General features: G+C 46.7%; 2 protein-coding genes and 1 long non-coding RNA gene across 7 annotated transcripts in view; all 3 read left to right on the top strand.

The window, feature by feature from the left end:
• The window catches only part of LOC310756461 (uncharacterized protein), a 148,891-nt gene that overhangs the window by 15,047 nt on the left and 107,720 nt on the right, over nt 1-26,124 (top strand). The gene's annotated exons all lie outside the window — the stretch shown is intronic.
• The window catches only part of LOC310757106 (uncharacterized protein), a 47,331-nt gene that overhangs the window by 2,991 nt on the left and 18,216 nt on the right, over nt 1-26,124 (top strand). The window lies entirely within an intron of this gene.
• LOC310757391 overlaps nt 6,701-26,124 on the top strand; it is a 57,306-nt gene continuing 37,882 nt past the window's right edge. The window contains exons 1-2 of the long non-coding RNA XR_014545144.1: nt 6,701-6,817; nt 7,291-7,606. This is a non-coding gene — a long non-coding RNA (uncharacterized lncRNA). The remainder of the gene's footprint in view (nt 6,818-7,290; nt 7,607-26,124) is intronic.

Genomic DNA, 26,124 nt, shown 5'->3' with positions numbered 1-26,124 from the left:
TGGGTCCCTAGTTAGGTTTTGGTTTAGGGGAGCAAGCATGGGCCTGGCCCTTGGGTGGGGGCGAGGGGAGAAGGGAAGAGAAGTAGAGGGGCTGCTTCTTTTTCCACGCAAGGCTAGTTCTTGTTTCTCCCAAGTACACGCCTGTAATCAGCGAGCGTGCATTTAGCAGGAGTGCGTCCCTTTGTCTCATAGCCTAAGCTGCTTCAGGAGGCATTAGGGCGAAGCGTGTGTATCACACATGTGCTGTGAGAGCAATGGTGGGGGGATGGTAAATAACTGTCGGGGTGCTTAAAAGGAGGCTGTTGTTTCATGAGAGGGGGTGGGGGAGGAGAGCCTTAGCGATGCTGACCAAAAAGAGCCAAGTGTGCCTATAGGATACATGTGGTTGCTACTCTGAATTTGAAGATGGGTAGTGGTAGTGGCAAATGCTTCTGCTAAAAGCAGATCTAGGGAAGATTAAGTTAATTGCAACCTTAAACACACTTGGGTCCCATTAGAGAGGATCCTCATGAGGCCGGAGGAACATCGCCCGGCTGTGAGGTGTAATGTCCACCACTCCCTGCAAGGCCTTTCCCACCTGGCCTAGGAGGTGGGGTGTAGGGATGATCGCGGAGAGGGCAGTGGGGTCCGGAGGGAGCACACTCCCCACCAGCAGGCAGCCACAGTCTGCCTGCACGCGTGACGTTGGGGTGTGGGGCACCCGCCCCCCCCAGACAAGCCACAGCTGTCTGAACATCGTTCCCTCTGTCTAACCTTTTGCGGTCTCAGTACTCTGCGGTGTCCTGTCTGTAACCTTTGTCTCTGAGACCTTTTGTTTCCTTCGTCATACACTGCAAGGGGAAAATGACGCTGTGGAAATAGGTGCCAAAATAACTTTGTACCACCCCACGATCTCGGGACCGGAAGATGTGCAAAGGTCACAGCCCAAAATGTATCTGCTTGGGTTTGCATATTTGTCTCAATAAAAGGAGGCTCCACAGGGCTGGCCGGCAGCTTGCATGCAGCTCACCTGTGTACAGCTCACCTGCATTATCAACTCCCTGCCTCATGTTCTTCACTTCAGTGGGGCCCAGACTCACCCAGCCCTACTACGTTAAATTTGTATTCTGTAGTTGACCTCCTTTGCAATGTTTTATTTTGAAATCTTTTTAGATAATATTTTAGATTTCTGATATGTTGCTTTGAACATATATACAGTAGTAAGTTGGGATAAAAATGTTATGTCCTGAAGTTCTCACCCTGGGCCAACAGGGGGATACTGTAGATAGTTATGCAAATGAAGGATCGAAAGTGACGTTCAGTGATTGGATAGTTTGTATGCAAATGAAGGATCGAAAGTGACGTTCAGTGATTGGATCGTTTTAGAAAGTTGCAACAGTTACGATTGTTCTGGAGCTCTATATAAGCAGGCTGACTGAGCTCAGTTCAGTTCTGTTCCAGCTTACAAATAAAGAGCTGCTTTGGAAGAATCGCTGTGTCGTCTGATATGTTCGCCCACAACCTAACAGTGGCGACGAGGATGGGATCGATGGACATCAGAGCACAGCCAGATGCGACCATCCTCTGAACTGAGCTGAATCACTGAGCGAAATCACTGAACAGAACCAATTCAGAGCTGACTGTTCTGGCTAGAGCACGGTGTTCCATCCATCGCCCTTCACGCCGGCATCGGAATCATGGCTTCATTTGTGCCTCTACCGCCGTTTCTGCCAACCTCTGAATCATGGGACTCCTACCTCGCTCAGTTCGACTGCTACCTCCAAGCCAACGAGCTGACAGCAGTATCAAAGGAACGGAAGCGGGGCCTATTCCTCAGCCTCTGTGGGCCTGAGGTGTTCGAGACGGCCCGAGCATTGGTTGAGCCTGAAGCAGTCCAGGCAACACCATGGGACACGATTCAAGAGAAGCTCCAAAACCACTACGCACCAAAGCCGTCCAGGATTGCTGCCTGCCATGCGTTCTACCACCGGAACCAGGCAGAGGGGGAGTCAATCAACAACTACACCACTGCCCTCTGACAGGCTGCAATGCATTGCAAGTTCTGAGACTTAGACGATGCCCTGATGGATCGAATCATCTGCGGGGTCCGGGACATCCATCTGCAATGGCGTCTCCTCGCCAAGCCAGACCTCACGCTGCAGAAAGCCATTGAGGAGGCTGTGGCCTCGGAAGCTGCTGAACGCTCTACCCAGGAGATCCGCAAGGCCAGCAGCCCACGTCTTGCTAGGAAGCCAGTTCCAGTGCATCATGAAGAGGCCAGCAGTGATGAGGCATCCTCCAGTGAAGACGATGACATGCACCAGACAAAGCGGGAGCGCAGGAAGTTCCAACAGAAGTCCAAGGGCCAACCGGAATATGCCGGCTGCGGAGGCAACCATTCCCGTGCCAAGTGTCGATTCAGAGACGCCATCTGTCGGACGTGTTCCAGAAGGGGCCACATTGCTAAGGTCTGCCGATCGGCTCCATCTGACACCCCCCCTTCACCGACTCGCAAGTCCAAGTCTTCACTCCAATCTGCCAAGGAAAGCTGTTTCACTCTCACCAACTGCCGCTGCCCGTCTGGAACCACGACTGGCCAAACCGACTCGCCTACGCGACGCAAGCTGAACGTCACGGTGCTCATTGAAGGAGCTCCACGTGACATGGAGATCGACACCAGGTCTGCCCTGTCTATCGTGTCTTGGAGCACCATCAAAAGACTGGTACCCAGAGTGTCCAAAAGGCAACTCGACTCTCACCATGTACACCTGAGAGACTACCAGGGAAACGACATTCCCGTGGTAGGCGTTGGCCGGTTCTGGATCGCCTTCAAGGACTTTTCGGGCCTGCTCTGACTGGTGGTGGTCGAAGGTCAGCTGCCAAGCCTCCTAGGGCTAGACTGGTTTGATGCCCTCGGCCTGGAAGTCACCGGCATCAGCTGCATCTCTAACGCAGAGACTGAGGGTCTGGTCAAAGACTTTGCCGAGGTTTTTGACGGCACTTTGGGGCAATATACAGTTACGCCCATCTCCTTTAGCCTTGATCCACAAGTCGCCCCCATCAAGCTAAAGCAACGCTGGGTTCCCTTTGCTCTCAAGGCTAAGGTGGACAAACAACTGGACAAGCTGATCGCCCAAGGAGTTTTGGAGCCGGTTGACCACGCCAAGTGGGAAACCCCCATCGTCATGCCTGTCAAGCCAGACGGGTCGGTGAGAATCTGCGCTGACTGCAAGTGCACGATCAGCAAGGCACTTCAGCAGCACGCTGTTGTTCAAAACCTGCTGCATTCCTTGGGTGAGGGTAAGGTCTTTGCTAAGCTGGACCTTGCCCAAGCCTATCAACAACTGCCCGTCAATGATGCCACTGCTGAAGCCCAGACGATTGTCACCCACCAAGGGGCATTCCGTTGCCGCCGTTTGCAGTTCGGGGTGAGTGTGGCTCCTGGCATCTTCCAAAGCCTTATGGAGCGTCTCCTGCAAGGGCTTCTGGGCGTGGTACCGTATTTTGATGACGTCTTGGTGTTCACAGAATCAAACCAGCAGCTGTTCCGAGTGCCTCCGTGCCGTGCTGACCAGGTTCCAGGAGGCCGGGCTCAAGGTAAAGAGGGAGAAGTGCCAGATCGCCGTTCCACAGGTGGAGTTCCTGGGCTATCATATTGACGCCTCTGGCCTTCACCCGACCACATCCAAGATCCGCGCTATCCAGCAGGCCCCCATCCCAAAGAACAAGATGGAGTTGCAGGTGTTCCTGGGACTGCTGAACTTTTATAACATGTTCCTGCCCCACAAAGCCACGGTGGCTGAGCCTCTTCACCGACTCCTCAGCACAAAGACACCTTGGTCCTGGGGTCATCGGGAGACAGCCGCCTTCAACGCGGTCAAGGCTCTCCTTTCATTGGACAGTGTGCTGGTACAGTACAGTGAAGTCAGGCCGCTGGTCCTTGCCTGCGACGCCTCACCTTTTGGCATTGGCACTGTCCTTAGTCACCGTTTTCCAGACAAGAGAAGCACTGCTTGCCTACTTTTCCAGGACGCTATCTCCAACGGAACAGAATTACAGCCAGCTCGACAAGGAGGCACTGGCACTTGTGGCTGGAGTGAAGAGGTTCCATGAATACCTCTACGGTAGGACTTTCGACCTCATCACCGACCACAAGCCGCTCCTGGGCCTCCTCACCGGTGATCGACCAACTCCACCGGTTCTCTCGCCGCGCATGCTGCAATGGACTGTTTTCCTGGCTGCCTACCACTACCAGCTCGTCCATTGCCCGGGGAAATCGATGGGCCATGCCGACGCCCTCAGCCGTTGCCCTCTTCCAGCGTTTGTGGAAGACCCGGCTCCAGCTTCATCGCTCCTCCTGATTGAGGATCTTCCGGCAGTGCCTGTATCGGCTGCCACTGTGGCGTCCGCATCTGCCCAGGATCGCACCATCAGCCATGTGCTCAACTGGGTGTGGAGGGGGTGGCCACATGGGCCTTTTGCATTGGAGTTCCAGCCGTTCGCAACCAGACTACATGAACTCTCGGCTCATCACGGCTGTCTGCTGTGGGGAGACCGCGTCGTGATTCCCCAAAGACTCCGTCAACGTGTCCTGGAAGCTCTGCACGTTGGCCACCCGGGAATCGTCAAAATGAAGGAGTTGGCTCGATGTTACGTCTGGTGGCCTACCATGGACGATGCCATCACTGCCTGGGTTTCCGCCTGTCAAGCGTGCCAAGAATCGAGGCCTGCCCCACCGGCAGCTAAGGGACACACCTGGGAGATGCCCAAGACACCCTGGTCGAGGGTGCACATCGATCTGGCCGGCCCCTTTCACGGCCGGACTTTTATGGTAGTGGTGGACGCCTATTCCAAATGGCTGGAGGTGGCCCTGATGCCCTCCACCACTACCGAGGCCGTCATCCGGGTGCTGCGAGGCCTCTTTGCGATGCATGGGTGTCCTGATGACCTTGTCTCTGACAACGGACCACAGTTCACGTCGAGCGCTTTTGAGCAGTATCTTTTGGGACTGGGCATCCGCCATGCCCTAACGGCACCATTTCATCCATCCAGCAACGGGCAAGCAGAGAGAATGGTGCGCTCGGCAAAAGAGGCACTGGCGCGCCTGGACCGGGGAGACTGGCACGAGCGGGTTGCCGAATACTTGTTCGTACAACACATCACCCCTCATGTGGCCGCAGGGCGGAGTCCTGCTGAACTGCTTATGGGCCGCCGCCTCAGGTCCCCGCTCGACCGGCTGCACCCAGACTTTGCTGTGCCCAAACCCCCAGGCTGTGCCAACGCTCCACAGTCATTTGTTCCCAGAAACCAGGTCTTTGCCTGGAACTTTGTGGGGGACATTCCTTGGGTGCCAGCAACAGTAGTGGGAGTCACTGGACCTCGCTCGTACCAGGTGGCACTCGAAGACGGACGCTTGTGGCGCCGGCACATAGACCAGCTTAGGCGCAGGGTTGGGGACATGGACACTACTGTGGTGCCCCCAACTGCGCTCGTGGCTCTGGAACAGACACAGATGGTGAGGCTCCACCTACACCTCTCTCGCAAACTGCCGGCGTGGAGCCGAACCAAGCCGCTTCAGAGGGTCTGCCAGACTTACCACAGACTCGGACCACTACCGTGCCTGACATTCCACCAACTCCACTTGCAGAGGTTCCACCGTATTTCACTTTTATTAAATTGTTTTATTTATGTTTTATTGATATTTGCTTTAACCCGCTTTGAAGTTATTTTTTAAAAATATAAAGGGTATAGAAATTAAACAAACAAAAAATAAATAAATGTATAGAGCAGGGATATCCAACATGGGGTTGCTCACATGTTGGGCAACAGCTCTTATAAGCCTCAGCCCGTACGGCCAAGGTTGATGGGAGTTGTAGTTCAAAAGCTCAGGGGTGGAAAATCTCATGTTTCTTACAACTTTTCATTATGAATAATTATAGGCAAAACTTTTGATGATTCAGAGCTCATTTTTAGCTTCCAGGAGCAGCTGGTCACTTCTGCTTTATAAACAAACCCAAATATATTGACACACTTTACATTAAAATTAAATTTCAGAAGAGAGACAAACAAACAATTTTTTTTTAAAAAGCCATTTTTTTACTTTACAAACCATTATCTTCTCAATCCAAGATTTGCTGTTCATATGTATAAAAATACTTGGTTAGCAAGGGGGTACAGAAATAATAATAATAAAGCGACAATAAAAGCATTATCAGCATTTAAAAAGAAATGCTAGTGGATGTTCTTCTGCAAGCTGTTCCCCATCCAGTATTTCCCAGCTTCTGCCTTCTGAACTATGTTCCTCTGCAAACCACTGGTCCAAATCTATACAGTCCTCCTGCTCCTGGGAAGATTCAGAGGAGGCTTCTACGAATGCGCCTCAGTGCAGCTCTCCTCAGCTGGGTCCCTGGTTAGGTTTTGGTTTAGGGGAGAAAGCATGGGCCTGGCCCTTGGGTGGGGGCGAGCGGAAAAGAAGAGAAGTACCTCGGGTTATATACGCTTCAGGTTACATACGCCTCAGGTTACAGATTCCGCTAACCCAGAAATAGTACCTTGGGTTAAGAACTTTACTTCAGGATGAGAACAGGCGGCGCAGCAGCAGTGGGAGACCCATTAACTAAAGTGGTGTTTCAGGTTAAGAACAGTTTCAGTTTAAGAACGGACCTCTGGAATGAATTAAGTACTTAACCTGAGGTACCACTGTAGATGGGATGCTTCTTTTTCCTTGCAAGGCTAGTTCTTGTTTCTCCTGAGTGCGCGCCTGTAATTAGCGAGCGTGCTTTTAACTGGAGTGCATATCTTTGTCTTGGAGTGCAAGATGATTCAGGAGGCCTGTGGCGTTTGCCTCCTAGGGTGGGTCATAAGGAAAGGGTTAAAATGGGTGTGATGTGATTGGCCAGTGAGAATGCAAGTGGGGAGTAAAAGTTAGAGTGGGAGGTTTTGAAAGTCAGTTGAGGTTTGGGAATTGGAGAAGGAAGAGGGAGGAATAGGCAGTGGTTGGTTGAGTTGTATTGTGAGAGAGTGAGAAGAATTATTAGGTTGAGTCAGATAGATAGTTGGAATAATCAGTTTGGAGTTGTTAGGAACTAAGATTAAGAAACTGACAAGAAAAAAATAAACTTAAGCCATACGCTTATTCCTGCATTTAAAAATAAACTTGATTATTTGTTAATGTTAACAACTGTCTGGACTCCGTGTGTCCCCGTGAGAAGCGGGGTGGTGGCAGCAAAGAAAGTAATCACAGTGGTGGCACAGGGTCAATAGACCGTCAAACGTCCGGGGGCCCTGTGTGATCGCCACAAGGCCTTAGAGCGAAGCACGTGTATCTCACATGTGCCGTGAGAGCAATGGTGGAGGGATGGTTGGGGTGAATAAAAGGAGGCTGTTGTTTCGTTGGGGGGGGGAAGAGAGTCTTAGCGAAGTTGAAAAGGAAGAGCCAACCGCGTCTACAGGATACATGTGCTTGCTACTCTGATTTGGAAGAGGTGCAGTGGAAGTGACACATGCTTGTGCTAAACGCAGATCTAATGAAGATTAAGTTAATTGCAACCTTTTTAAAAAATTAATATTCTTTATTGATTAAAAAAATGGCATGTCTGTACAAACATTATGTACAATCTCTTAACAGGTAGGAAAAAAAGAAAATAATATAAAATATTTAACTTTACAAAACTTAATGTTCTCAGTCCATGATTTGCTTTTCTTATGTATAAAAATGTTTATTTCCTGGCCCACCTCCCATCACTGTGGGGAGAGCATGGGGCAAGGGATAAGAATGCAGGGTCGGCCTGACATCCATCAGTTCTCTGGCTCCGACAGCGGCCATCCAGGCATTTCTGCAGAACTCACAATCAGGACATGAAGGCGAGAGCCACCCTCTCTTTGTGACCCCACCCTGTCTGAGGAAATCCCGTATACAAATAGCCAATTCAATTTCCTAGCTGCCAGCCTTTATGTGGCCAAAATGGAGCCCTTCTTCCAAGGAAGAGAGGGAGGTACCAGTAACCTTGAGGCAGCTCCATTGGTTATGTATGTCCAATAATTTTTTAGGTGGGGGGAAAAGATAGCCAAAGCCACACAATGAGAACTGGACATGCTCAGTGGGTACAGAAAACTGGGGGTGGGGCGCTGGTGGACAGCAGGAGTGAAAAACTGGGCAGGGAAGGATAGCAATGGAGTGTGCTGGAAAAGGGTAATGTTTTGGACCAGAAGCACTCAGTGCCTCAGCATTTTCTTCCAGCTTTTAATGGACAGGCTGCTCTGGTGCTTATCACTGGAGACAGGGAGAGTACCTTGCCTTCAACTTCTCAATGCCAGCATCCCCCTTCCTTCATCCATAGCCATCTATGAGGATTGCTGAGCCTGATGGGGGATGTAATTCAGCAACATCTGGAGGGCCAGAGGTTCCCACACTTACTTGCAGGCTCCGGCCTAAGACCGAGTTCATCAGAGTTGGGTCGGTGTTGGCTAAGAGCACCGGGAATGATGGGAGTTGTAGTCCAACAACATCAAGGGACCAAAGATTGAATGACACCAGCTTGTAGGATATATTGTTGCCTAGGCTAAGATCAAACGCATCCATTCTTAAGGAAATTAGCCCTGAGTGCTCACTGGAAGGACAGATCGTGAAACTGAGGCTCCAATACTTTGGCCACCTCATGAGAAGAGAAGACTCCCTGGAAAAGACCCTAATGTTGGGAAAGATGGAGGGCACAAGGAGAAGGGGACGACAGAGGACGAGATGGCTGGACAGTGTTCTCGAAGCTACAAGCATGAGTCTGACCAAACTGTGGGAGGCAGTGGAAGACAGGAGTGCCTGGCGTGCTCTGGTCCATGGGGTCACGAAGAGTCGGACACGACTAAACAACAACAACAGGCTAAGCAGTCCTGGGTCTTGATAGGAGGCCACATGTATACCACAATGAGTTTCATGATGGAAGAAAGGAAGGATATGGCAGCAGAAAAGTAGGATGTTTCTTAAATAAATCAAGGCCCATGGCCCACTCCCATGCAGCCCTGATCCTGCCCCTTAAAAATAAAACACAAACTATACAACAACCAATAAAACAACAAAAAACAAAACAGTTATACTCAAATTAATCCCCAACCAGATACCCACCCCCCCAACACAGCAAAAAAGGGGGAGAAAAAAACTGCTTAAGGGCATTTTAAAACACATTAGACACTCATTTCTATAGCATGTGACCCTTTGTGCTTCCTTGCCTGCTCTCTCTCCACCCCCAACCCCAATTATGGGTATTACTTTGCACAACGCCCCCCCCCCAAAAGCTTGCTACACCCCGTGGCGCTTTGCACTCACCCGATTCCTTGCAGGACAAAGGCAGTGCATGACGGCAGAGGGGGCGGGTCAGCTGTTCTGCTTAAGCCGAGCCCCCTTTCCCAAGTCAGTATGGAGCATCAGCACTCTCCCCTCTAGCAGCTTGCACTCTCTGGCTTTAATCTTTAAGGCAACGAGCATCTGTTCCCTATACTCTAAGCCCAGGTTCCCTCCCTCCTCTCCCCATTGGCTGGGTACTGCAATTATCCCGCCGCCGGAAATATCCTGCCTCCCAGGCCGGGGCTCGCATTCCCGCCCCCGCTGCCCAGGGTCGCTGCATCTGCCGCCGCCCTCAGGATTTCGGGTGAGTGCAAAGCCAGCGGCGGGGAAGGAGGGAAGGGGCTTGGCAAGGGGTGGGGGTCCAGGATGAGAAGCCCCGGGACGGGGAGAAGAAGAGAAGGGAGGAAAGGGAGCTGTTTCTCTTAATGGGGCCTTGAAGGTGGAGGGGGGGAGGGGTTTCCGCTGTGGAAAGAGAGAAGCTTCCTCCTGCTTGGATCTGGTGCAAAGGGAGTTGCAGGGAAGGAGGCGGGAAAGGGGAGAGGGTTGGGCATTGCAGACCAGCCTCGCCATAGTAATAATAGTAATAATAATTAATAATAATAATAATAATAATAATAATAATAATAATAAATGCTGCTTATACCCCCCCCTATTGTGCGGCTTCCAACAAAGTAAGAAACACCAAAAACATCCAAGTCTTCCGTTTTGTAGAGGAGATGGGGACATGGATTGCTGGATGGCAGAGGGAGAAAGAGGAAAAGATGGGGAGGAAAACAAAGGCAGGGGGGTCCTGGCAGGAAGAAGGAAGGGGTGAGGCCTTCTCCAAAGAGCTCTTGGTTTCTTGAACTCCTTGCATAAAGTAGTGGGGGCAGGGCCGGATTGAGGTTTGATGAGGCCCTAAGCTACTGGAGGTCATGGGGCCCTTTATATGTCCAGCTGTCCTTTGTCAACCACAAATTGTCGCTGTTTTTTGTGTTGAATATAGGCTGTATGGTAATTTATGGACCTAATCGGTATCTTAAAAAATTTGCACATAATTGTTGAACTGAAATACAGTTGAGAAATATATTAATAATGAAATACAATTATGTATATTAATAGTGAAATAATTATTAAGCTCTAACTTAAAATGATTTTGTTATTCATAACAAACTTAATAATGCAAACACATTGGCATTTGGCAATAACAAAAGTTCCTTTAGAAACACAATTTATAAAGACTCCTAATCTAGTCCTAGAAACTTGCTATAATAATAGGTGTAAATATATGATGCAAACTACTAATAATTATAAATAGCATTATTAATATGAAATTAAGTGTTATAACCTGTACAATGCAATTGTAGTTAATACAATGCATTTTTTTATATCAGTATCAATATTACCATAATAGTCCACATTCTTCATTGGGACAGCAGACCTTTGTACCCTGTTACACTTAGTGAGTGTAAAAGACAGTATTTCTAGTAATATGTCGCATTTATAAATAATACCAATACTGTACACACCTGTACATTAAAATTATTTTACAGGACTAATTGTATTAATGCATCTACCCAGTACCCATTCAACTGTATAATTGTATCATGATTCATTGTGTACTGTGTATACAAACAGTACACAAACATGATCTAAATTACGATACTTTCCTTCTTGCCTTTGCCAAAGCAAAGTCACTGAGGATATCATCAAATGATAAACTGCTTAGCTTGTCACTTTCTATGTACATGAGGCTGAAGTAACATAATTTATCTTGAGACATTGTTGTTCCAAATTCATTTTTTATCCTCTTCAGTCAAGAAACGGATCTTTACAAATGGCAATTTGCAATGATCATTCAGAGGAACATTCTCAGAATTGCTTCTACATTAGGGAATGCTGATTCGACATTGTTGTTGTTCTTTAGTCACTTAGTCGTGTCTGACTCTTTGTGACTCTTTGTGACCCCATGGACCAGAGCACGCCAGGCACTCCTGTTTTCCACTGCCTCCTGCAATTTGGTCAAACTCATGTTAGTAGCTTTGAGAACACTGTCCAACCATCTCGTCCTCTGTATATAAGTTAAATAAGCAAAGAGACAATATACAGCCTTGTCGTACTCCTTTCCCAATTTTGAGCCAATCAGTTGTTCCATATCCAGTTCTAACTGTTGCTTCTTGTCCCACATATAGATTTCTCAGCAGACAGATGAGGTGATCAGGCACTCCCATTTCTTTAAGAACTTGCCATAGTTTGCTGTGATCCACGCAGTCAAAGGCTTTTGCGTAGTCAATGAAGCAGAAGTAGATGTTTTTCTGGAACTCTCTAGCTTTCTCCCTAATCCAGCGCATTGTTGCAATTTTGTCTCTGGTTCCTCTGCCCCTCCAAAATCCAGCTTGCACTTCTGGGTGTTCTTGGTCTGCGTACTGCTTAAGCCTGCCTTGTAGAATTTTAAGCATAACCTTGCTAGCGTGTGAAAGGAGCGTAATTGTGCGGTAGTTGGAGCATTCTTTGGTGCTGCCCTTCTTTGGGATTGCATTCTAGACTGATCTTCTCCAATCCTCTGGCCACTGCTGAGTTTTCCAAACTTGCTGGCATATTGAGTGTAGCACCTTAACAGTATCATCTTTTAAGATTCCGCTGGAATGTCATCACTTCCACTGGCCTTGTTATTAGCAGTGGTTTCTAAGGCCCGTTTGACGTCACTCTCCAGGATGTCTGGCTCAAGGTCATCAGTCACACTACCTGGGGTGTATGGGACATCCATATCTTCCTGGCATAATTCCTCTGTGTTTTCTTGCCACCTCTTCTTGATGTCTTCTGCTTCTGTAAGGTCCGTACCTGACGGAAACCAGCCGTCATCAAATGGTGCACAGCATAGAAAAAAGACACAGAGAGACAGCAGTATTTTCAGGATGGAGGGCAGCTCCTTCGACTTATCTCCTCTCCGGTAATTTTATTATCCTTTGTCTCCCAGCCTGCATGGCCGTCTGCCAATGTCTCACGTTACATCGCCCGATCATGGCTTTACAACACCCATCACCATATAAGGTAATTTCTGCCCAGAGGGAACACAACTCCATATAAGGTCAATACATTCAATACACTGCAAGGCACAGACAGGCCGGTCAGCGAGGCACCACGCAACAATTACAAGCCTCTGCCATGGCTTCATGGCTCCCACACGTACCACTTTTGTCCTTTATTATGGTAATCTTTGCATAAAATGTTCCTTTAATATCTCCAATTTTCTTGAACAGATCTCTGGTATTTCCCATTCTATTGTTTCCCTCCATTTCTTTGCACTGCTCGTTTAAGAAGTCCCTCTTGTCTCTCCTTGCTCTATTCGTTGGAAGTCTGCATTCAATTTCATGTATCTTTAACTATCTCCCTTGCATTTTCCTTGCCTTCTGTCCCCCGCGGTTTGTAAGGCTTCATTGGACAACCACTTTGCTTTCTTGCATTTCCTTTTCATTGGGATGATTTTCATTGCTGCCTCCTGTATGATGTTCCGAGCCTCCAACCATAGTTCTTCAGGCACTCTGTCCACCAAATCTAAATCCTTAAATCTGCTCCTCTCTTCCACTGTGTATTCATAAGGGATTTGATTTAGATTGTATCTCACTGACCCAGTGGTTTTCCCTACTTTCTTCAGTTTAAGCTTGAATTTTGTTATAAGAAGCTGATGATCTGAGCCACAGTCAGCTCCAGGTCTAGTTTTTGCTGACTGTATAGAACTTCTCCATCTTTGGCTGCAAAGAATATAATCAGTTTGATTTTGATGCTGCCCATCTGGTGATGTGCATGTGTAGAGTCATCTCATGTGTTGTTGGAAAAGAGTGTTTGTTATGACCAGCTTGTTCTCTTGACAGAACTCTATTAGCCTTTGCACTGCTTCGTTTTGAACTCCAAGGCCAAACTTACCAGTTGTTCCTTTTATCTCTTTGACTCCCTACTTTAGCATTCCAATCCCCTAGGATGAGAAAAACATCCTTCTTTGGTGTCAGTTCTAGAAGGTGTTGTAAGTCTTCCTAGAATTGGTCAAGTTCATTTTGTTGAGCATTGGTAAGGTAAAGGGACCCCTGACCATTAGGTCCAGTCATGGCCGACTCTGGGGTTGGGGCGCTCATCTTGCTTTACTGGCCGAGGGAGCTGGCATTTGTGTGCAGATCGTCATGTGGCCAGCATGACTAAGCCGCTTCTGGCGAACCAGAGCAGCGCACGGAAACGCCTTCCCGCCGAAGCGGTACCTATTTATCTACTTGCACTTTGAGGTGCTTTTGAACAGCTAGGTTGGCAGGAGCAGGGACTGAACAACGGGAGCTCACCCCATCATGGGGATTCAAACCGCCGACCTTCTGATAAGCAAGTCCTAGGCTCTGTGATTTAAAAGGTCTGCCTTGGATTTGTATCGAGATCATTTTATCATTTTTGAGATTGCATCCCAGTACAGCTTTTGCTACTCTTTTGTTGACTAAGAGGGCCACTCCATTTCTTCTATGGGAATCTTGTCCTCAGTAGTAGGATACGATGATCATCCAAACTGAATTCGCCCATTCCTGTCCATTTTCGTTCACTGATGCCCAGGATGTCAATATTTATTCTTGCCATCTCATTTTTTACCACATCCAGCTTACCATGGATCATGGATCTCATATTCCAGGTTCATATATTTTTCTTTGCAGCACTGGACTTTCCTTTCACTTCCAGGCACATCCGCAAGTGAGCAACCTTTCGGCTTTGGCCCAGCTGCTTCATCAGCTCTGGATCTACTTGTACTTGTCCTCCGCTCTTCCTTAGTAGCATGTTGGATGCCTTCCTACCTGGGGGGTTCATCTTCCAGCGTCATACTGGTGTGGCTTGCTGGTTCCTGCTCCAGGTGGATCAAGTTTACTCAAAACTCTCCACTTTGACCTGTCTGTCTTGGGTGGTCATGCACGGCATAGCTCATAGCGTCTCTGAGTTATGTTGTTGTTGTTGTTGTTGTTTAGTCGTTTAGTCGTGTCCGACTCTTCATGACCCCATGGACCAGAGCACGCCAGGCACTCCTGTCTTCCACTGCCTCCCGCAGTTTTGTCAGACTCATGCTTGTAGCTTCGAGGACACCGTCCAACCATCTCGTCCTCTGTCGTCCCCTTCTCCTTGTCTCTGAGTTATTCAAGCCCCTTTGCCATGACAAGGCAGTGGTCCATGAAGGAAATGGTCATTAAATATTACTTGGTACAGATCCTGATGCGTCAGATGATCATGTTCATGGCTTTGGCTCCCCCCCCCCCCATTTAAATTATTTTATTGGTTTTCACATATTACTTTACAATACAGATATACCAAAGCCAACACCATTTCCTCCCCATCCCCCCATACATTTACATTTCTATTTCCTCAGTCCATCATATTATTCTATTCTCCTTCCTCCCACTTCCCTCCGCCCCCACTCGATTTCCTCCACATTATACACTTTACAATAACCTTTGCATTCTACAATCTTCTCAAATCATCTATATATTCTTATTATCTTTCCTTACTAATTATTCTTCCATCCAGTGCTTCACATTTTAATCTAGGCATATTAGCATATCTTTTTTTGAGCAATATTTTGCCATATATTCATCAAAACATTTCCACTCCTTTTTAAATTTTTGATTCAACTGATTTCTTATTATAGCAGTTAATTTTGCCAGAATTAAATATTCATTTAGTTTACAAATCCATTCCTCCTTTGTGGGTATAGTTTTTGACTTCCACCTAGCAGCAATCACTATTCTAGAAGCTGTACTTTCATACAGAAAAATTCTTGCCCCCCCCCCCCCGTGGTATCTCATCATCTGTCAATCCAAGGAGATATGTCTCTGGTTTGTTTCTTATTGATATTTTCAACAACATCTTTGGTTCTTCGTGTACTACTATCCAAAATTTCTTAATTTCCTCACAGCCCAACCACATATGTGGTCCAGGCAGTGGTATTTATATAATTTCAAACAAAGAATTTCGGTTTCAACCAATTTTATACACCAGAGATGTCCAAGCGTTGGACCGCAATTGACGGGCAGACCTCTGTGTTGTTTTGGGTCGATTATGAGACCTTTGAAGGCCCCGCCCCCCTTTCCGCAAGAACTTCTGCACATGCTCCTGTTTTTGTTTTTGCTCAGCAGTTCCTTGTTCTAATGTTTATTGTTGCCAAAAGAATCTAAATTTTTCTTGCGTCCCCCGCCTCCTTAAAAAAGTCCCTTTGGAGTTTCACGTTCCTAGAATAGAATCATAGAATCATAGAGTTGGAAGAGACCACAAGGGCCATCGAGTGCAACCCCATGCCAAGCAGGAAACACCATCAGAGCACTCCTGACATATGGTTGTCAAGCCTCTGCTTAAAGACCTCCAAAGAAGGAGACTCCACCACACTCCTTGGCAGCAAATTCCACTGTCGAACAGCTCTTACTGTCAGGAAGTTCTTCCTAATGTTTTGGTGGAATCTTCTTTCTTGTAGTTTGGATCCATTGCTCCGTGTCCGCTTCTCTGGAGCAGCAGAAAACAACCTTTCTCCCTCCTCTATGTGACATCCTTTTATATATTTGAACATGGCTATCATATCACCCCTTAACCTCCTCTTCTCCAGGCTAAACATGCCCAGCTCCCTTAGCCGTTCCTCATAAGGCATCGTTTCCAGGCCTTTGACCATTTTGGTTGCCCTCCTCTGGACACGTTCCAGTTTGTCAGTGTCCTTCTTGAACTGTGGTGCCCAGAACTGGACACAGTACTCCAGGTGAGGTCTGACCAGAGCAGAATACAGTGGCACTATTACTTCCCTTGATCTAGATGCTATGCTCCTATTGATGCAGCCCAGAATTGCATTGGCTTTTTTAGCTGCCGCGTCACACTGTTGGCTCATGTCAAGTTTGCAGTCAACCAAGACTCCTAGATCCTTTTCACATGTACTGCTCTCAAGCCAGGTGTCATCCATCTTGTATTTGTGCCTCTCATTTTTTTTGCCCAAGTGCAATACTTTACATTTCTCCCTGTTAAAATTCATCTTGTTTGTTTTGGCCCAGTTCTCTAATCTGTCAAGGTCGTTTTGAAGTGTGATCCTGTCCTCTGGGGTGTTAGCCACCCCTCCCAGTTTGGTGTCATCTGCAAATTTGATCAGGATGCCCTTGAGTCCATCATCCAAGTCGTTGATAAAGATGTTGAATAAGACCGGGCCCAAGACAGAACCCTGTGGCACCCCACTAGTCACTCTTCTCCAGGATGAAGAGGAACCATTGATGAGCACCCTTTGGGTTTGGTCAGTCAGCCAGTTACAAATCCACTGAGTGGTGGCATAGTCAAGACTGCATTTTACCAGCTTCTTTACAAGAATATCATGGGGCACCTTGTCAAATGCCTTGCTGAAATCAAGGTAGGCTACATCCACTGTGTTCCCTTCATCTACCAGGCTTGTAATTCTGACAAAAAACGAGATCAGGTTAGTCTGACATGACTTATTTTTCAGAAATCCATGCTGACTATTGGTGATCACAGCATTCCTTTCTAAGTGCTCACAGACTGTTTGCTTAATGATCTGCTCCAGAATCTTCCCTGGTATGGATGTCAGACTGACTGGGCGGTAATTATTTGGGTCCTCTCTTTCCCCCTTTTTGAAAATAGGGACAACATTTGCCCTCCTCCAGTCTGCCGGGACTTCGCCTGTTCTCCAGGAATTCTCAAAGATGACTGCCAGTGGTTCTGAGATCACATCTGCCAGTTCTTTTAATACTCTTGGATGCAGTTCATCTGGCCCTGGAGACTTGAATACATCTAGACTAGCCAAGTATTCCTGATATTCATCATTACCTCATTTTATTATAATACACATGCGCAACAAGCACTGGCAATTTCTGCTGAATATGTTCTGATCCCTACCGCGTTCTGTGACATTGTGTTGGTGTGCATGTTGGGAACCTGTGTTACATGCAGCCATTTGCATCATGTGGCGACTCATGTTCCAGCTTTCAGCTGTATCTTTGTGATTCTCCTATTAGCTGTATTTCTGCCCCAACTGGGGGGCAGCAACTTGCAAAATAATCAGTTTCATAAAGCACAGGCTACCATAACTTCTGTATTAGAAGCACACTCAAGGATTTACAGGGGTACACATTGTTACATTTATTGTGGCCCTGTGGGCCACAAGGCCACTACTGCCCATACCATGCCAGCCTTAGGAAGGGAGAAGGGACAGGCAGACGGAAGGAATTGCCAAAGGTGTTTGAAAATGGGTGGAGGCTCTTGGGAAGCGGGTGGCCAATAGGGGCTTCTAAAGGGGCAGCAGAATGTCTTGGGCAAAATCCCAAGCAGGGGCTCTGAGACTCCCTTGACTTCTTCCTTCCTCCCAGGAAGCTACAACTTGCCCTGGCTTCTTTGCTCCTCAAGAAGTTGAACCTGCAAGCCTGGTCAGGATTGACGTAGGAAGATGGACAGCTGACATGCTCAAGCTCAGAGAAATCTGCTGAGTTCCAGGTGGAGAGTAGATGGGGACATGGATGGCTGGATGGTGGAGGGAGAAAGAGGAAAAGATGGAGAGGAGACGAAAGCCAGGGAGGGCCAGGCGGTAGAAAGAAGGAAGGGGTGAGGCCTTCTCCAAAGCAGCTCTTTGTTTTTGGAATCCCTTTCCTAAAGTAGTGGGGACAGCTTTTCTTCCTCTATGCTTTTAAATCTCTCGTGTTATTTCCACTGCAGGATTAAGTGATGATCATGATGTTGCGCAGCAATCCACAAAAATGGGTGAAGGGGGCTATGGAAATGCTTCCCGTCATTATTTATGCTTCATATATTTAAATAGTCTATATTACTTCTATTTTTTTAAAGACTGGGTCAGAGTGATACATTCCACTCGCATCAAAATACAGTAGATGCATGCACCTCCCCAGTTTGGTGTGCTGTCGGGACAAAGGACCCGTTATCATGATATACAATTCCTGTGACTGGAAGCTCTACACATAGGATTGTGCCAGTACTATAAGCAAATTGTGTAAACTTGCCAATTTTACAGACTGGGTTGTGTGTGAGAGTGGGCATATGAAGACCGAGGGTGGCCAGTATTATAAGCAAATTGTGTAAACTTGCCAGTCTTACAGTCAGGGGTTATGTGTGAGAGTGAGTGAGTGAGATAATAATTTATAGTGCCCCTGTAATTCTGTCCCTCCATAAGCTTACATGGAGATACAGTGGTACAACTTTGGTACAAATTTCAAAATAAGTGCACAAAAACAACAAAAAGACTCAAAGGTATATAGTGGCCCCACTTTCCTAGTCAAGAGTCCAATCTGTAAGACTGCAGCCCACAATGTCTTAGACCATAATACATTTATGAGCCTTTAAGGACTGCAAAAGATGAAGCATAGTTAATCTATGGACTACTGGAAACAGTGACGGCCAGCAACTTGGATAGCTTGAAAAAAAGGATTAGGCTGGTGTCTGTGCTCTGCCCTTGTGGTCCTAGGCAATAATGCTTCTTAATACTAGTTTTTGGAAAGCACAGGAGAGCAGAGGGCTCTTGGGCTGAAATCTTGCTTGCTGGTTCCTACAGGCATCTGCTTGGCTACTGTGAGAACAGGATGCTGAACTGGGCGGGCCTTTGTCCAATCCAGCAGGCTCTTCTTAGATTCTAACAAACATATATAATAATAATATAATATATAACATATAATATATGTATATTTACACTTACATGTGGCATAATAACACTTCAGTTTCACTTCTTAATCATAGGAGTGATCATGGGTTGCTCTTGCCATTATCTCATCTGCATTCCTAAAAATTTGAAACATGAAGAGGACAGTGGAGAATGGAGAGGGTGTTCAAATAAGAGAAGGTGCACATGGGGACTGACGTGTGTTCAGTTCCTTTCTTGTTTTTCTTGAAAGTCTAACAGGATTCTCTCTCTCCCCCCCCCCCACACTCCCAAACAGGTGAGGAAGATGGTCAGGACTCTACGGAACCATCTCTGAATTCATTGGGAAGAAGAAAGGAACAATTTAAATGCAGGGAATGTGGAATGTGCTTTAGTCACTGTGGAAAAATGAGGATACACCAACGAACTAACACGGGGGAGAAACCGTTTGAATGCATGGAGTGCGGAAAGAGCTTCAGTCAAAGTGGAAACCTTAGAATACATCAACGGACTCACACGGGGCAGAAACCATTTAAATGTATGGAATGTGGAAAGAGCTTCAATCAAAGTACAAACCTTAGAATACATCAACGAACTCACACAGGGGAGAAACCATTTGAATGCATAGAGTGCGGAAAGAACTTCCGTGAAAGTGCAACACTTAGAATACATCAACGTACTCACACTGGGGAGAAACCATTTAAATGCATTGAATGTGGAAAGAGCTTCAGTCGTAGTGGAGTCCTTAGAATACATCAACGAATTCACACGGGGGAGAAACCATTTAAATGCATTGAATGTGGAAAGAGCTTCAGTCATAGTGGAAACCTTAGAATACATCAACGAACTCACACAGGGGAGAAACCATTTAAATGTATTGAATGTGGAAAGAGCTTCAGTAAAAGTGGAACACTTAGAAGACATCAACGAACTCACACGGGGCAGAAACCATGTAAATGTATGGAATGTGGAAAGAGCTTCAGTCAAAGTGGAAACCTTAGAACACACCAACAAATTCACACGGGTGAGAAACCATTTACATGTATGGAATGTGGAAAGAGCTTCAGTCAAAGTGGAGCACTTAGAATACATCAACAAACTCACATGGGGGAGAAACCATTTACATGTATTGAATGTGGAAAGAGCTTCAGTCAAAGTGGAGCCCTTAGAATACATCAACGTACTCACATGGAGGAGAAACCGTTTAAATGTATTGAATGTGGAAAGAGCTTCAGTCAAAGTGGAGACCTTAGAATACATCAACGAACTCACACGGGGGAGAAACCCTTCAAATGTATTGAATGTGGAAAGAGTTTCAGTCAAAGTGGAAACCTTAGAATACATCAGCAAACTCACACGGGGGTGAAACCATTTAAATGTATTGAATGTGGAAAGAGCTTCAGTCAAAGTGGAGACCTTAGAATGCATCAACGAATTCACACGGGGGAGAAACCCTTTAAATGTATTGAATGTGGAAAGAGCTTCAGTCAAAGTGGACAGCTTAGAATACATCAACAAACTCACACGGGGGTAAAACCCTTTAAATGCATTGAATGCGGAAAGAGCTTCAGTCATAGTGGTGCCCTTAGAATACATCAACGTACTCACACGGGGGAGAAACCATTTAAATGCATTGAATGTGGAAAGAGCTTCAGTCAAAGTGGAGACCTTAGAACACATCAACGTACTCACACGGGGGAGAAACCATTTAAATGCATTGAATGTGGAAAGAGCTTCAGTCAAAGTGGAAACCTTAGAATACATCAACAATCTCACATGGGGGGAAATTGTTTAAATGTAGGGAGTGTGGAAAGAACTTCAGTCAAAGTAGACCCCTTAGGAAACATCAGCTAACTCACACAGGGAGGGAAACACAGATATAGGGAATGTGGAAAGAGCTTCAGGCGGATTGGAGACCTTAATATTTATAAGCGAATTCACCCAGGTGAAAAGCTGTATAAATTTATTCAGTGTTCCACTCAGGGTTCACTCTTTACTTCACATCAAGAAACTCATAAAGGTGGCGCAAGGTGTGCGATGAATCTGTTGAGTTTTGACTTCCGCCCTTCAGTGACAAAATGATGGGCTGTCCTTGTCTTGTGGATCAGCATCTGTCAGGCTTCAGGGAAATGGCTTCCTTCCCCCTTGGCCCTAGATAAGCAGAACAAAGGGAAAGGAGTCTTCTTACCCGTTAGAAACTTTAATGATCCCAGCGAGAGAACAAAGAACCCGTCTTCTAGGAATGGCGGTGCTCCCAATGAAGAGGTCCACCCCCTCACATCCCTAGTCACCCCCATCACTTCTGCATCTCGTAATCTGAGCTCGTACACTCTGTGCTTTATGTCCTGCCACTTTTGCAACTCTCCTTGACCTTGGGGAAAGCGGATGGATGCTTTCCAGAGACAGTGAATCTGTTATCTCTCCCCCCCTCTCCAGAGTTTCTTCTGCAAGCTATTCTCCATGCAGTATTTCCCAGCTTCTGCCTTCTTATTGACTTCCCGCTCCTCCCCTGCTCGGGTGGTGAACCTATTTGGGCTTGCCCACGAAGGCTGATGGATCCTGATAGATTCCATCAGGCCTTGCGGGACCCTGCTCCTCCTGGCGACTCTTTAGATGACCTTGTCGAGGACTGGAATAACCGGCTATTGGCAGCCATCGATGAGGTCGTCTAAGCACCCTCTGCGACCCCATCGAAACCGGGCCCCTTGGTTTACTGAAGAGCTCCAGAAAATGAAGCGGGATCTCAGACGGCTAGAGCGAGTATGGCGACGGACTCGTGACGGAGTTTCAAGAACATCTTATAGGACACTTATGAAAGCCTATGAGATGGCTGTGAAAGCTGCTAAGAAATCTTACTTCGCAGTTTCCATTGCATCTGCTAGCTCTCGCCTGGCACAACGTTTTAGAATAATTAGGTCGATAACGTCCTTAGGAGGACAACCAAATTTAAGCACAAATTCGACCCATAGCTGTGAGGCATTCGCAAGCTTTTTTGTGGAGAAAGTCCTGTTGCTCCACCGTGACCTCCCTGCCAATTTAGATACATTGACTGAACTGGAGGCCCCTCGACTGTCTTCGGGTCCAGTGTTGGACCATTTCGATTGGATACTCCCTGATGATGTTGATAGATTCCTTCAAGCTGGTAGGCCCACCACCTGCCTCCTCGATCCGTGCCCGTCTTGGCTGATTAGGGCATGTCCAGATGTCGCGTGGACCCCCTGGTTGAAATTATCAATTTGTCCCTTGGCATGGGGACATTCCCAGGGGAACTGAAGGAAGCAGTGGTGTGTCCGCTCTTAAAGAAAACATCACTAGATCCTTTAGACCTCTCCAATTACCTCCCAGTTTAAAATCTTCCATATTTGGGTAAGGTAATTGAGAGAGCGGTTGCTGAACAGCTTGGTAGGTTTCTGGAGGAAACATCGGCTTTAGATCCATTTCAGTCTGGGTTCCGTCCTGGTTTCGGGACCGAGACTGCTCTGGTTGCCCTAACAGATGATCTCCATAGACAATTTAATTGAGGCGGGTCAGGACTGCTGATTCTTTTAGATTTGTCAGCAGCCTTTGACATGGTCGATCATGATCTTCTGGACCACTGCCTTGCTGACATGGGGATACAGGGCATAGCCCGTAAATGGCTGTGCTCTTTTATCTCTGGTCGGGGACATAGGGTGGCGCTAGGGAGGGAGATGTTGTCACTCCTTGGTGTGTGGGGTGCCGCAGGGCGCAATCCTCTCCCCAATGCTTCTTAACATTTTTTTTTTAAGTTCTTTTTATTGAGTTTCAGTTACAGCATCGAAGAAAAGAAAACAAAAAAACAACAAAAACAGAACAAAATACAAAAAACACGAAAAACAAAGACAACAATTTCAAAAAGAAAAAAGGAGAACAAGAAGACAAGAAAAAAAAATATCCGTATCTAACACCAAAAAGCAACAATCTCTGTTACAATTCTATATCTTATTCATTAAAATTTTATATAATTAGATATTTATATCTTTCTTCTACACCCCTATTGACCTCCTTCCCTCCCAATTTCGGACTTCTTGATGAAATTTTCCATTTTCTGCAGCTAATACTTGTTGACAGTTTGCACATCATAAGTTTTATAACAGACCTGCTATAGTTTTTAGATTTCTATGGTTTCCTTCAATGTATGCCATAAATTTATTCCAATCACTAATAAACTTTGTTTTTTTTTTTGGTTTCTAATTTTTTGCGTCATTTTTGCTAATTCAACATACTCGAATAATCTTGTTTGCCATTCCCTAACCGTTGGTATATTTGTACTTTTCCAATTCTGTGCAATTAATGGGGATACAGGGCATAGCCCGTAAATGGCTGTGCTCTTTTATCTCTGGTCGGGGACATAGGGTGGCGCTAGGGAGGGAGATGTCGTCACTCCTTGGTGTGTGGAGTGCCCCAGGGTGCAATCCTCTCCCCAATGCTTCTTAATATCTTTATGCACCCCCTTGCCCAGATTATCCGGAGCTTTGGGCTGGGCTGTCACCAATATGCTGATGACACTCAGCTCTATCTGCTGATGGATGGCCACACCGACTTGGCCCCGGACACACTGACCAGATGCTTGGAAGCTGTGGCTGGATGGTTTCATGGGAGCCAATTGACACTAAATCCTTCGAAGACAGAGGTCCTATGGCTGGGTCGGGATGGCATGGGGATGAGGGACCAACTCCCTTCTCTTGAGGGGGCCCAATTAGTGCCATTGCCTTCCGATAAGAGTTTGGGTGTAATCCTTGACTCCTCCCTTTCCATGGAGGCGCAGGTTACAGCAATAGCCAAGGCGACATTTTTCCACCTTTGCCACTTCAAGCTGTTGGTCCCTTACCTTTCCCGCCCCACCCTGGCCACAGTGATCCATGCGGCGGTCACCTCCAGGCTTGACTACTGTAATTCGCTCTATGTGGGGCTGCCCTTGAAGCTGTCCCAGAAACTCCAGCGGGTGCAGAATGCTACAGTGAGGCTCCTCAGGGGGTCTCTGCCATGGGAGCATATTCACTCAGTGCTTATCCAGCTGCACTGGCTCCCGGTGGAGTACAGGGTCAGATTTAAGGTGCTGCTTTTGACCTTTAAAGCCCTTCACAGCCTAGGACCCTTGTATCTATCTTGTACCTACGGGACCGCCTCTCCCGGTATGCCCCACAGAGGACCTTAAGGTCCATAAATAGCAACACCCTAGTGGTCCTGGGCCTTAAGGAAGTTAGATTAGCTTCAACCAGAGCCAGGGCATTTTCAACACTGGCTCTGGCCTGGTGGAAAGCTCTGTCTCATAAGACCAGGGCCCTGCAGGATCTGATTTCTTTCTGCAGGGCCTGTAAGACAGAGTTGTTCTGCCTGGCCTTTGGCTTGGAGCCAATTTGATTCCCTCCCCCTCTTTCTTTTCTTTTCTCCTGTGATGAGGCTGCGTTTTAATATCTTAATGTTTCAATATTTTAATTACAGATAGGTAGCCGTGTTGGTCTGCCATAGTCAAAACAAAAAAAAAATTTTCCTTCCAGTAGCACCTTAAAGACCAACTAAGTTAGTTCTTGGTATGAGCTTTCGTGTGCATGCACGCTTCTTCAGATACACTGATTTTACAATATTTTAATGTTGTATTTTAATCTTGTTTTTAAGTTGTATTCATTCAACTTGTTTTTATTATTGCTTGTTAGCCACATGGAGCCCAGCCTTGGCTGGGGAGGGCAGGGTATAAATAAAAATTATTATTATTATTACTATGAACTATGTTCCTCTGCAAACCACTGTTCCAAATCTATACAGTCCTCCTGCTCCTGGGAAGATTCAGAGGGAGGCTCCCATGAATGCGCCTCAGTGCAGCTCTCCTCAGCTGGGTCCCTGGTTAGGTTTTGGTTTAGGGGAGCAAGCATGGGCCTGGCCCTTGGGTGGGGGCGAGGGGAGAAGGGAAGAGAAGTAGAGGGGATGCTTCTTTTTCCGCGCAAGGCTAGTTCTTGTTTCTCCCAAGTATGCGCCTGTAATCAGTGAGTGTGCATTTAGCAGGAGAGCATCCCTTCGTCTCGTAGCCTAAGATGCTTCAGGAGCCATTAGGGTGAAGCGCGTGTATCACACATATGCCGTGAGAGCAATGGGGGGGGGCGGTAAATAACTGTTGGGGTGCTTAAAAGGAGGCCATTGTTTCATGAGAGGGGGTGGGGGGAGGAGAGCTTTAGCGATGCCGAACAGGAAGAGCCAAGCGCACCTACAGGATACATGTGGTTGCTACTCTGATTTTGAAGCTGGGCAGTGGAAGTGGCAAATGCTTCTGCTAAAAGCAGATCTAGGGAAGATTAAGTTAATTGCAACCCTAAACACACTTGGGTCCCATTAGAGAGGATCCTCATGAGGCCGGAGGAACATCGCCCGGCTGTGAGGCGAGAAGGCCACTCCCTGCAAGGCCTTTCCCACCTGGCCTAGGGGGCGGGACCCAGAGTCACCCAGCCCTACTATGTTAAATATGTATTCTGTAGTTGACCTCCTTTGTAATGTTTTACTTTGAAATCTTTTAAGATAATGTTTTAATTTTCTGTTATGTTGCTTTGACAGTATACTCTATATTACGCTTTTTTCACATTGTTTTATGTTTTACTGATTTAATATACTTTAACCCGCTTTGAGGTTTTTCTTAAAAATATAAAGGGTATAGAAATTAAACAAAAAAATTAATAAATGTATAGAGCGGGATCTCCAACATGGGGTTGCTCACATGTTGGGCAACAATACTTATAAGGTTCAGCCCATACGGCCATGGTTGATGGGAGTTGTATTTCAAAAGCTCAGGGGTGGAAAATCTCATGATTCTTACAACTTGTCATTATGAATAATTACAGTGGTACCTCAGGTTAAGTACTTAATTCGTTCCAGAGGTCCGTTCTTAACCTGAAACTGTTCTTAACCTGAAGCACCACTTTAGCTAATGGGGCCTCCTGCTGCGCCACTGGAGCACGATTTCTGTTCTTATCCTGAAGCAAAGTTCTTAACCTGAAGCACTATTTCTGGGTTAGCGGAGAGTGTAACCTGAAGCGTATGTAACCCGAGGTACCACTGTATAGGTAAAACTTTTGTTGATACAGAGCTCATTTTTAGCTTATGGGAGCAGCTGGTCACTTCTGCTTTATAAAGAAACCCAAATATATTGAAACACTTTACATTAAAACCAAATTTCAGA

This window comes from Podarcis filfolensis, assembly GCF_964270895.1.
Source record: "Podarcis filfolensis genome assembly, chromosome: 2".
Taxonomy (NCBI): domain Eukaryota; kingdom Metazoa; phylum Chordata; class Lepidosauria; order Squamata; family Lacertidae; genus Podarcis; species Podarcis filfolensis.
Note: the sequence above shows the minus strand (reverse complement) of the source record. Positions and strands in the feature narration are given on the sequence as shown.